Source organism: Mustela lutreola, chromosome 1 (genome assembly GCF_030435805.1).
Source record: "Mustela lutreola isolate mMusLut2 chromosome 1, mMusLut2.pri, whole genome shotgun sequence".
NCBI classification, from domain to species: domain Eukaryota; kingdom Metazoa; phylum Chordata; class Mammalia; order Carnivora; family Mustelidae; genus Mustela; species Mustela lutreola.
Genome location: NC_081290.1, coordinates 19,607,845 through 19,622,097, shown reverse-complemented (window position 1 = coordinate 19,622,097; position 14,253 = coordinate 19,607,845).

The window sequence follows — 14,253 nt, the reverse complement described above, 5'->3', positions numbered from 1 at the left end:
CAGCTTGCTGTTGAGCGCCCCATCCCCCAAGCAGAGTGGGGGGCTGCTGTAAAAATACTCAGCCTCCAGTGCTGTGTCAGCCTTGGCAGCGGGTCTTCATTTCAAGATCTGAGAATGCCGATTTCACTAAGCCTTAAGATGTGTGTTATTTTCGCACATTTTCTTCCTAGTTTATTCTACTTTTCCTTCCCCTCTGTTAGATTTTTCTCTTCTCTAATAAATGTTTCTTTTCCTTCTTTCCTCCATTTTTCCCTTATGATTTTTTTTTTCTGTCTTTTAATAATCTGAAGCAAGATGAAGTGCTTAGAATAATCTGGCGGGGTGCCTGGGTGGCTTAGTGGGTTAAAGCCTCTGCCTTCAGCTCTGGTCATGATCTCAGGGTCCTGGGATGGAGCCCTGCATTGGGCTCTCTGCTCAGTAGGGAGTCTGTTTCCTCCCTTTCTCTCTGCCTGCCTCTCTGCCTACTTGTGATCTCTGTCAAGTAAATAGATTACAAAAAAAAAAAAAAAAAAATCTTAAAAAATAAAGAATAATCTGGCACATGTAAGAGTTTAATAATTACTGATTTTGTGTCAGTTATTATTTTGTATTATCATTACTATTATTATATAAGATCACCTCCTCCTTAATTTAAGGAAATTTTGTGTGTATATATATATATATATATACACACATATATATGTACACATATGTTTATGTTCTTTTTGTATATTTTGTAAAATACAAAATTTTGTAAATTTCATATATTAGTTTTGTAAATTTTGTGTGTATTTGTAGTCCTCTAATGTTGATAGGATTGAGGTAGGACATTTTCCTTTAGAAGTTTATTTACAATTACTTATTTCACACCAAACTTATAATCACATACTGGATTTACCTTTAAAGAAAAAATTAATGATGAAATTCTTAGGCATTATCCTTTCATGAGACACGTGATAGGAAAGCATTTTGGAATACTCAAAATATTCCAAAGACTATCACTAGCAGAGTCAATAATACTTGACCTAATACAATTTTAGCTTCCTGAGGTAAATAAATATTGAGTTGTTTTAAATAGTTAAAAATGTTTTTTTAATAACTAAACTCTTTTATTACAATATTTGTTAAAGCATAATATAGGTTATTTTGGATCATATAACACTTCAAAATATATAGGAAAAATATTATAATTTTAAACAATATATAAGATTTTGAATAACTTGTGAGAAGTTTCAGAGCAAATCTCCCCGACAATGAACCACTGTGGCCTGTAGGCTATTTTGCACCTGAAAGCAACTAAGACCCTGTTGCCCCTCTCTTATCTACCTAGAAGAATGTAAACTAGGGTTCTCTCCCATAATTGGTTATTACCATAGATAAATTTTATCTGAGTGACCCATCTGTATGGCAGGGCAAACATCTAATTACCAAACATCTGTTCATCTTATTGTCCTGTGAATCGCATTCCTTTTCTTTGAAGTCCCAGACCTTGCCCTACTTTTTCTTAGTTTTTGACTGTCTTTGGAATTTCCATGTCTATGTGGATTCCCCATAAGTACAACAATAAATTCGATTTTCTCCTGTTAATCTATCTTATGTCAATTTGATTCTTAGCCCAATTAGAAGGACTTTGGCGGGGACGGGAAATTCTTCCTCCTTAACGTGGCTCTTACTACATTTTTATTCAACAGTGCTGGCCTATGTTTGGCCAAGATACAACAGCCCCAAGAACCACATTTTGTCACTCCATATGTCTCCTTCACACTACTGACCCATTAGATTCAGAACACACCAGAGAACAATTTAAACAAGGTGTTAAAATTTATTGTAAATTCCTAAAAATAAGATTCATCCCAGGTGTCATTTTTAAGAAATTAACTACAAACTCTTGCCTTTCAAACCAGGCCTGAATATCTTGTAGTGAACAAGAGATAAACCGAAAGGTTTCTTCTAGCCAAAGAAGACCAAATGTACTTCAGTCCCAGGAGCTGCACAGGAGATATATAACCTAGACCTGAAATGGCCAAGCTAAGGGCTGTGACAAGCATAGAAAGAAGTCTTTACGTTTTTATTTTGGTCTAGGGTTTATCAGGGAAAGCCACAAAATTCACTTCACTGGAGTGAAACAGAAGAGATTTATAGGATCAAATTTGGAATGCAAGAGACATTGGGACAAAATTTCAATCAAATAGCTAATATCATAGGCAATTTAGAGGAGGAATTTCATGTTGCTTGTTAAAGAAAATATAATGGATGGTTGAGAGGAGAGGAAAAAGACAGAAAGATCAAAAGATAGTAAGAGAGAAGATATACGATAGTGAATTATGATTCCAATTTAGTGGGATTGCATTTTGGAGATTTAGTTATTTATATTTATATGTTCAAAGAAGTAGAGAGTTATAATTACATATATAATTCTCAGTGTAAGAATATTCTATGACAGAACTAACTGTGTTAACCCATTAGTGAAGCATACTCTACAGATTGTTTTATTGATTCTCTTTCAGCTAATGAATCCAATAAACGAGATGTTCAGAGCCACGAGTTCATTGATGCGTGAAAGGGAAGTCTGATAAGAGCTGACTACTTACTACTCAGAACATAAATGGAGGTTATAGGAAAATAGCTGATACTCTGCCATTTAAATCAGATGTAAGAGGGATTTACTGCAGCTTTATAGTAAATCTTGGGAGTTACTTATTATTCTGAATGTGGTTAATGTGGTAAACTAATTAGTGGCCCCAAAGATGTCCATATTCTGATCCCTAGAACCTGTGAATATTTTATCACATAGGGCAGAAAGGGACTTTGTAGATGTTGATAAATGAAAATTCTAGAGATTGGGAGATTATCCTGATTTATATGGATGGGCTTAATGTATTCAGAGCCATCCTTTGAATAGGAAGAAAGGAGGGTCAAACACAGAGTAGACCATCTGACAACAAAAGCAGAGAGAGAAAAGGCCATGCAGTATGAGGTTTAAAGCCAGGGAATGAGAATAGCACCTACCCTAGGAAAGTTAGGGAAACAGATTCAGTCTTGAAACCTTCAGAGATAGTGTGGCTGTCAACATTATAACTTTAGATAACTTTAGTCCAGTGAGATGATTTGGAATTAAATTATTAAAGCTGTTAAAAAAAAAAGTGTGTTGTTTTAACCAAAATTTGTGTAAATTTTTTGTTTGTTTTAAAGATTTCATTTTTTTTATTTGAGAGAGAGAGCGCAAACTTAAGTGCGTGCGTGTGTGTGCACTAGTGAGCAGGAGTGGGGGGAGGGGCAAAGGACCAAGCAGACTCCCTGCTGAGCATCGATTCCCATGGGGGCTCAATCCCAGGACTTTGAGATCATGACCCGAAACAATGTCAGATGCTTAGTAGACTGAGCTACCCAGGCACCTTTGTGTTAAGTTTTAATAGCACTTACAGGGAATTAATACAGTAATTATGCTTACCTTATAATACTTCTCTACAGGTAACTAAGAGTCCAACATTTCATCAAAAAGGATCTGCTTTTTACACCAAATAAACTAATAATCTAAAAGTGATTATTAAACTTTGAATAACAAACTTTGAATAACAATAAGGAGTGGCTACCCCAACCGTTTCGGTATAAACTCAGTATAAAACTATTTTAAAATCAGAAGCAAGCAAGCAAGCAAGGAACAAAAAAAAAAAAAACAAAACAAAAAAAAAAAAAAAAACAAGGAATAATAACATTGTCAATCCTTCTCCCCATACTCTCCACCCCCCGTCCCCGCCTGCACACACACACTGTGCTCTCCATCTTCCCTTCTGCTCTGAAGAGCCAGTCTGAGTAAGGGTAAATTTGTACCTGCAGATCTTTGAGCAGCAACTCTAAGACAGACTAATGAAGATTTGGAGTAAAGCCCATGATTTATTCATCTTTATATCACTTCCATGATCCAATGAACACAGTAGAAAGTCCAAAGTATCTTGTTAAATGAATAAATTAAAACTGACCCAAGTATATTCATGGTAAAAAGTATTTACTGACTATTATAATTTACTCAGATTACAGATAAAAATGTTACTTTGCCTATGAAGAAAAATGGCCAAGGTACAGTGTATTCCCCCTCCCTAAATAATGAGTCTTGGGCTAAGGTAATCTTAAAATTTCATACCTGATTTATTCACCTTCCCAGATTTGCTCTTAGCTCTGTGGGACTCTGACTCTTTCCTCTGCACCTGGACCCAAATAAAGCACCATGTTTTGAGACATGTTAAGTGCCTTCTCAAAAGAGAGTATAACTATAAGGAAATGTGTAGGATTTCATGTATCTTGGGGGTAATATTTGCTCAGGGAGAGAGGGGATGGCATGTACTTAAATCCCTTGTCCCTCCTCTTTGGAGATATCCCCAGTGAATAAGCAATCAGTTTAGTGTTCCAGGTGAAGCTTTAGAGATGTTAGTAACATACCACTTTGTATTTTATTTCTCTCCTTCCCAGCTTCTTTTTAACCCACTGAGCCACCCAGGCACCCCTTCCTTCCCAGCTTCTTTTTTTTTCTTTTCTTTTCTTCTCTTTTCTTTTCTTTTCTTTTCTTTCTTTTTCTTTTCTCACTCAAATTTTTCTGGGATTCTAGTCTCTGTAGATAGTTACCAATTGAGTTTTGTGTTAGGCTGCTTCCCAGGTATCTCTGACTAAGATCATTTTCATTCTTAAGGGCCAAGGCATGGAAAATGTCAATTCAACTCCACAGAACCAATAAAGATTGCAAATTACAAAATGCTCTCCTCAAGGAAATTGCCATCAAACAATATACATTAATATTCCACTTGAACCTAGGAAATCAAATACATGGGGCCTATGACTCACATAGACCTGGAAGGTATTCTTGGCAAAAATAAAGTTTTATCTAAGAGTGGGACTTAGCAAATTATAAGATAATTTATTCACAAATATTTAGTGCGCATATAAGTGATTTTAGACTGAACTTTGAAGACCAACAGTAATGAACTAATAAGTGCATTTTCAAAATTATAGGAATGTGGATATCTGAGGAATAGATAGTATAGATACCGGACGGAAATTCCCATTTTTTTCTTCAAAAGCAATACCAAAAATTTACTTTGATCATGTTCTCTCTTGAGTTCATCTCAGGCTCTTACTTGGTTGAATTTAAGAGAACTTTATGAAACCTGATGAACAGAATTTTGAACTTGTTAATAAGAATATCCTGGACATTACTCTAACTCTATTGTGTTTCTTCTGGAATTTGATACTTGAAAGAAAGAGAAAAAAACAAAAAAACAAAAACAAAGACAAAGGATTCCTAGACCTAAAGTTACTTCATAATTACAATAAAGATATTGGATTAAGAAGCCTGGGCATACACCAATGATATCCTAGTAAAGTCATTAATCCAGGTTAACGGATATGAATATCCTTCTCCTTCAAGGCCAACTGCTTAAATGTTGTGCAATTGCACAGGAACCTGAATAAGAAGGGCTGTACTTTTGGTTCAGTGGGCTTCTCTTGCCCTTTGAAATTCCTAATACTTTTGTGAAAATGGGCCCTGCATTTTCATTTTCATTTGAACCCCCACAAATTATGCACCCAGTCCTGCGCAACTTAAAAATTTGATGGTAAATTCAGCTTTTTTCTTCAGCAGATTTTTAATTCCCAGAGTTTGGAAGGCAAGGGCCTAAGTAAATAAATAATTAAAACGATTCTGAGATTTATATCGAAATAATCCTTCCCTTTTTTCCATTCTAAACTTTGATTTGTCTTTGGCTTGGAGGTGCCATAAGTAGGTCATTGCCTAAAAGTTTAGGGACTGGATATCTCTGCCTCTTTGTGTATTTAGCTTCTGTTTTTGTTTCCCAAAAGCCTCATCATTTATATTGCTTTTTGCCCCTTCCCCATATTTCTGGGTCATGACCTCTTGCTCTATTTAAGACTTCTATAAAAAAGAAACAGATTTTTCACATTGCCTTAAGATGAGAGGGGGATTAATTTTAAAATTCATAAGGCTTCAATTTGTATACTCTAGGGATGGTCTAGTTCCTCTGAGAGTCTCTCACTCTTGTGAAAGCCACACAGCCTTCTTTATTGTGTCTCTGGTTATGTAAGAATGTATGTCTTTCATGATGACTTCCTAATGTTATCTCATGGTTGTTTTTCTTACCACTTTCTAGTTATAGCATCCTCTCTAAATTGTTATTTTGATATCTCTTAATTTAGGTATCACAGAAAGAACTTGGTTGGCCTACCTATCTAAGGCAGGACATGTCAGGTTAACTTTGCACTCTGTGGATCACAGGCACATGCCAGGTAGCATCAAGCCTAGTTACTAAGGCCCAGAAATAGAATTATGTGGTATGCAGCATGACTTGCTACTAAGAGCTATGATTTCTACCAGAACTAGGTGATAGCAAATGTATCTGACACATAAGTTAAAAATCTTGCCCCAGAATATGGATCCCAAAGTCTCCATGGCAGTAGCTAGAATGCTATTTTTTTAAAGATTTTATTTATTTCTTTGAGAGAGAATGAGAGAGAGAAAAAGCATGAAAAGGGGGAGGGTCAGAGGAAGACGCAGACTTCCCACCAAGCAGGGAGCCTAATGCATGCCTCAATATCAGGACTCTAGGATTAAGACCTGAGCCGAAGTCAGTCGCTTAACCAACTGAGCCACCCAGGTTCCCAGATAAAATGCTATTAAGATAGAAAGATTAACAGGATCTTCCTCGTCAGTTATGAGATCTCTAGATTCCTTGCTATACTTTTCAATGATCACTATAATTTTTCATGCTGAGCACCTATTGCTTGAATTCATATCAATTATTTACTTACTGCCCATCTTCAAAACAGACATCATCTCTTTCTGAAATAGTCTGTTTCTGAATATTGTCCAGGAATGATCTGATCTTCTTTTCTGCTAATCAGGTTCCATATACGATGCATTTCTTTTTAGCTTACTAAAAAATGTTCATTTACGATTTAAAAAAAAGGTATTTCCTAATATCTTCTCCACTCAGTATTTTTTTTTTAAAGATTATTTATTTATTTGTCAGAGAGAGAGAGAGAGCAGAAACACAAAGAGCTACAGGCAGAACAGGCAGAGCAGGCAGAGAGAGAAGCAGGCTCCCTGCCAAGCAAGGAGCCCGATACGGGACTCGATCCCACAACCCTGGGATCATGACCTGAGCCGAAGGCAAATGCTCAGCCAACTGAACCACCCAGGTGTCCCCATTCAGAATATTTTGATTTGAGAATAAAATAACTATGCTTTGTACTGACTTCCCATTATTTTATTTATAATCAAAACATTCTAGCAAGTAAGCTAACAAAAATCATATTGACATTTTCTTTTCCTTTAATTTTTAAAAATATTTTAATTATTTGATTTTTCTAGCTATTTTAATAAAATGTTATATCTTGATTTTGGCCTTAAAACTCCAAATTCTCTTCTTTTTGCTGTATTTCATAAAGTATCAAATTTGAAATTCATGGTACAAAAAATGTTTATCATTATATATTCCTGTGCTCTATTGTAGAGCTTAACTTAATGTCTGCCATTTGTAGGTTCTAGATTCTCCACACTTTTCTATTCTTTATATATAAGCTCAGTTTATGAAGTAATTTCAGTTTAACATAATTTATCTACAAAAAGATGGAAAAAAGGTACCAGATTTGGATATCACTGATAATTAGTCTTTTTTTCCCTAGCTTTTTGATGTTGTGAGAACATTTTCTGAGAAAATAATGAAATTATTATTAAATAAAGTAGCGCATGTGCTGCTGTACAATGTACAGGCATACCTTTCAGAAATGAAAGTCAAGAAGCATGTGTACAAAGATTTTATAAAGAAAAGGAGCTTCATTTTATAGAAAAAAATGATTAAACAAATTTCTTGCATAATACTGGAAAATTGTTTTCAAATAAAAATAACTTTGCAGCATCAAAGTATTTCAGAAGACAAAGACAGAGATACAGACTAGGTTGTAGGAAAAAAGGAAAAAAAAAACTTTCAAGGAACATGGAAACTACAAACTAGTTTTTTTGTATATCTTAATACTGTGGTGTTTTTTGTCTGTTTGCCTTTTTTAAGAAAAGCCATCTTGGCTTCTCTTCTCAATGTCTAGCATTTGGTCATTTAGATAAAGGTGCCAATGTTCACTTGCTTAAGTAATTGTATTCAAATGATTTTTACTGCCTAAATATGATCTCACTGCTGGATACTGCCTATGGTTTAGAGTGTACAGCACAAGGCGTTTAAATGACAAGGTATTTGCTTCCAACTTGAATCTTGCCTGAAGAGAGTAACAGGCAATGTCTAGCTTCATTACCTTTTAGGGGTTTAATGTACAATATTTATTGGTGTTGCTACTTTCTCAGTGTCCATAACAATTCTTCTGTCCCATTTAGTAGCTATTTGTGGTAAATGCCCTTGCATCCTCTGGTTTGATAGTATTTCTACATTTATCAGCATGTAGAATAGTAAAATGAGAAGGGCTTTGCCTAGTTCCCAGGAATTTCACTCTACTGTCTCATAGGATCTATGTGTTGGAACATATGCATATGTATGTATGCATATGTATGTGCATATACACACAAGTATATATGTATATACACATATATATCCATGTATATAACACACATATAAGTATATGATGTATAGTGTACATAGATAGGCACATTTTTTTTTCCTGTTGATTTTAAGAGAAATTTTAGAAGCTTTAGTAAAACAATATTTTTCTTTTATACTCAGGAGTTAATAAAGTATAATTAATAAACAGTATTAGGTCATGTAAACATCACGGAATGAAGCACTGGGGTTACCTTAAATCTCCATTTGCAAAGCAGATTATTCTACCAATTGCACGGCAGTAGCAACTAAGTTCTAGTCTCTACTATTCTTTCTAGCCTCTCAGACTTAGTCCAGTTATTTAATTTATACGAACTTGTTTCCTTACCTATGAAACAGTAACAAACTATTTTTGGAGCTACAGTCTGCTCTGTATTCCTGTAGTATACAGGGTGCTCTGAACTTTCTAGAGACTAATAAATATTTGTTTACCAGAAATACTAAAGCAAGTGATTATATCAGATGATCTTTTAAGGATTGTTCTAGCTCAAGGAACAGTCAATTATTTACAATGTCAATTTTTTTTCGAAGCAAATGCAGAGAAATGTAAACATATATGACAAAAGAAGATAGCTGTACATTATTTTACATTTAATGTCTTAACCACTAAGGACTGAGGTTTCTGGATTCAATTTGAAGTAGATTGTGGTAATGATATTTCTTTTTGGATATCTATGTTCACAAGTTATAGACATTTGAATGAAGTGGAATTATGTGTATACACATACACACACATGTCACACACACACACACAAATATACACATATCAAAAATAAGTCCTTGAGTTTCCTATCTTAAGTAAGATGTAAAAAGGATTGTTTAACTTAGGTCACATTAAGAAGCAACAGTTACTTAAAGCATTAATCATGTCTTAGACTCTGTAAAATGATTTCTATGCATTATCTCACTGTATGGTCATAAAAATTTATGTACTAATTTTATTATCCACATTTTACAGATGAGAACACTGAGGTTTAATGTGATTAGTTATGAACAAATTCTCAGAGTTGTGGTTGGCAGCTCAATATTCTTTCCAAAATTGTTCTGACTCTAGAATAAATATTCCTAACCTATATACCACTTTGCAGTCAGTCTTATGCTTCATTAATTTTTATTGCATTTCATCCTCAAAAGGAAAAAAAAACAAGTTTCGGTTTGTGTTTTAAATGAAGAAGCTATTTTCTTCACTTTCATTTTTTAAAATACCACCTATACCATGCAAAGTAACATAATTTCTTATTGGGAAATATATCATCTTTTCTGTTAACTTGAAAGAGTAGACTAATGAAAGTATTTGAGTTGTGAAGTCATCTTTCCAAGGACAAAATGAGTAAGAGGAGACCATAGATCTACTACCATTTTTGCAATTAATTAACTGCAATTTTGGACATGGACTATACCATTGAAATTATTCAGTACTCAGATTCTATATGACTAAATATTTCAAATGAAGATATTGTGTTAGATTACGTCCCATTGTCCTATCAACCCCCAAATGTGTGTTTTTATATATTTTCATGAAGAGTCTTAGATAGATGACCTATTTGCTTAATTAAGAACCACCATCCTCACCAAACTGATTCAGTTCATTTTCTACCAAATACTTATTTACTATTGTGTTGATACAGGCTAGGAATCAGAAACTTGATTTGACTGTATATATTCTTTGATCTATAATGTTTTGTGTTATGTTCCAAGCTTTCAATTGTTCCTACTTTATCTAGGAAACAACCATGCAAACTAAAACTCTAAAATAATTGCAAGTGTTCAGTATATTGTTAAATATTAAGATTTAGGATTTGCTTGCACAAAACTAGAGAATAACTAATGTTTTATTATTATTATTATTATTATTATTATCATTAATTTTGAGAGAGAGAGAGTGAGCAGCAGGGAGGGCCAGAGAGAGAAAAAATCTTAGGCAGACTTCACGTGCAGCACAGAGCCCAACAGAGCTCGATCTCATGATCCTGAGATCATGATCTGAGCCAAAAGCAAGAGTCAGATGCTTAACTGATGGAGCCACCCAGGCACCCCTTAATTTTTATAATTATTAGAAAATGTTTAGAAATATCTTTTTAGAAGTTCATAAGTTTGGTGTGTTTTTTAAATTATTTCATCACCATGGTACTGTGAATTTTAATATAAAACATCTATTCCAACATACCATTTGCTAGAAACCATATGTTTATAGAGGAAACCATTGCATATATTATGATACTTATAACAGAGAATGACAAAACCACAGGTATAATAGAAAAAGATAAACAGACATGTACGCATGTGGGCATGATGTTACATCTTGTTTTTAACTGTACCATGTTTAAGCTGAAAATAGGGGGCACCTGTGTTGCTCAGTTGTTAGGCATCTGACTTTGGCTGGGGTAATGATCCCAGGGTCCTGGGATTGTGCCTCGCATCAGACTCCCTGCACAGTGAGGAACATGCTTCTCCCTCTCTGACTCCCGCTGCTTTTATTCCCTTTCTCGTCATGTCTCTCTCTGTCAAAGAAATAAATAAAAAATCTAAAAAAAAAAAAAAAAGTTTAAAATAGTTGATGTAAATGTAGAGTGTATAAGGAGGTTATGACAGGGTGCCTGGGTGGCTCAGTCGTTAATTATCTGACTTCAGCTTAGGTCATGATCCCAGGGTCCTGGGATCAAGCCCTGCATTAGGCTCCCTGCTCAATGGGAAGCCTGCTTCTCCCTCTCCCACTCCCCCTGCTTGTGTTCACTCTCTCACTGTGTCTCTCTTTGTCAAATAAATAAATAAAAGTCTTAAAAAACAAAAGCAAAAAATGTTATGACCAAACAACTAAGCCTAAATTCCACCTATTTTAGAAAGTTCATTAATTAATTTGACCCATTTTGTTGATCTCCTCCCTGTGGTAGTTTTTGGGCAGATAAAATGAGAACAAAGTTGTTGCCAGCCAAAAAGATTTATCTGGGACTTAGTATGTGCAGTTACTCTACTAAATCTTTATATGCATTTTCTCAACAATTCTATTGATGAGATTATAATTATTATACAAGTTTTATGAATAATAAAATCAGAGAACATATCCAACATATATAAGGACTCCTCAAATTAAACAATGAGAAGGCAAGAAAATTATTTGAATGGTCAGAAGAGCTGAACATATAAATGACAATGAACACATAAAAATGGCAAATAAGGGGTCGCCTGGGTAGCTCAGTGGGTTAGGGCCTCTACCTTAGGCTCAGGTCATGATCCCAGGGTCCTAGGATCGAGTCCCACATCGGGCTCTCTGCTCACCAGGGAGCCTGCTTGGCTTTCTCTCTCTCTGCCTGCCTCTCTGCCTGCTTGTGTGTGATCTCTGTCAGTCAAATAAATAAATAAAAATCTTTGGAAAAAAAGTGGCAAATAAGTATATCAAAAAAATATTCAATAATATTTGTGATTGGGAAAATGCAAACCAAACCCAATGAAATATTACTACCTACATATTAGAAAGACTAAAATACAAATCAGAGCAATAACAACAACAAATCTAATGATACCAGTTACTGATGAAGATACGAAGCGATAGGAGCTCTCCCTGGAGGTAGGAATTAAGTCTAGTACAACCACTTTAGTGAACAAGAAAGTTAAACATCATCTTACTATAGAATCAAGTGGTCATGCTCCTAAATATTTACCAAACTTATTTAAAGCTTACTTATGCCGAAAAACCTGCATATAAGTAATTACAGCAATTTTATTCAAAATCATCAAAAACTGGAAGGAGCCAAGATATCTGTCCAGGTGAAGAGATACACAAAGTGTGGGGAATCCATACAATTAAATAACGTTCAATGATAAAAGCAAATGAACTGTTAAACTACAGAAAGACCTGGATGCAGTTTAAATGCATATTGTTAAATGCTACATGAAAAGAAGCCAGTCTGAAAATGCAGCATACTGTTTGTTTGAAATTTTGGAAAAGGCATAGCTATTGAAAGGATAAACAGATTAGTGGTAACTAGGTGTTCTGGGCTAGGGAGAGTGAGTGAAGAGGTTAAACAAGTGAGGAGAAAGGAATTTGTGAGGACAATGAAAATATTCTGGGGGGTACATCATACTTTGCATTCGTCAAAACTCAGAAATGTACAAAGAGTACATTTCTATATAAAGAGTAAATCTTAATATATACAAATTTTTAAAAGATTAGTGAGACAGATGACTTAGTGGTGAACTCCACCAAACACTTAATGAAGAAATATTTTATTCCTTATACATTTCCAAAAATATAGGAGAACAGGAAATGTGTTTCCTAACACCTTCTGAAAGTCAGTATTACCATTATACCAAAACTAGATAAGGGAATTATATGAAAATAGACTATAGGCCAATATCCTTTATTTAAAAAAAAAAAAAAAGATTTTATTTTTCCATTGGAGAGAGAGAGTGTGAGAGAGAGTGGGGGGAGAAGGTCAGAGGGAGAAGCAGACTCCCTGTGGAGCTGGGAGCCTGATGAGGGACTCAGTCCTGGGACTCTGGGATCATGACCTGAGCCAAAGGCAGTTGACCAACCAACTGAGCCACCCAGGTGCCCCCCATATCCCTTAATAATATAAATGCAAAATTTCTCAACAAAAATCTAGCATTATAAATCCAGAAGGATATAAAATAGCGTACATATCTTGACTAAGTTAGGTCTAGTTAAGGAATGTAAGATTTGTGCACTATAAGAAAATGAATCACAGAAATAACATATTAACAAAATCAAGACAGAAAAAAAAAAGTTCATTTCAATAGACACGGATTAAAACACATATACATACTTGCGCACGTGTGCACACACACACATTACAAAATCCAGCACCCTTTCATGATAAAAACACTAGAAAAATCCATAAAGACAGGGCCTCCTGGGTCACTCAGTTGGTTGGGAGTCTGCCTTCCACTCAGGTCATGATCTCAGGGTCCTGGGATTGAGTCCCACATCGGGCTCCTACTCAGTGGTACATTTACCTCTATCTCTCCTTCTGCATCCACTCCCCCATTCATTCTCTCTCTCCCTCTCTCTCTCTCTCTGTGTTTCTCTCTGTGTCAAATAAAATAATAAATAATCTTAAAAAAAAAAAACCTGAAAGAATTTCCTTAAAATCTAAGTCATACTTTCTTGTGAAAGAATGAAGGTTTTCCCCTGATGATCATGAACAAGGCAAAACAGAGCACCTTTGCCAACATTTATGTTATTTTTTTCTTTCCTCTTTTTCTCTTTTCTCTTTCCTTTCCTTTTCTTTTTTCCTCTTTCTTTCTTTCTGTCTGGGAGAAGGAAGGAGTCTTCAGCAGAATTGGCACTGAGTATGGAGCCCAACCCAGGGCTTGATTTCCCAATCCCGACATTACAACCTGAGCCAAAACCAAGAACCAGATATTCAACGGACTCTGCCACCCAAGCATCCCTATGTTATTTTTCAATGTACTGTAGGGTCTAAGTAGGACTGTTAGGCAAGAAAAGGAAGAAAAGGGAAGAAGTAAATTTATATTTGTAGATGGCATTATGTGTGTGTGTGTGTGTGTGTGTGTGTGTATGAAATGTCCTGAAATCCACAAAAATCTACTAGAACTAATAAAAATGCTTAGCAAACTTACAGAATATAAGCTGAATATTTTAAAAAGTTATACTTTGAAAAACCAGCAATAAATAATTTGA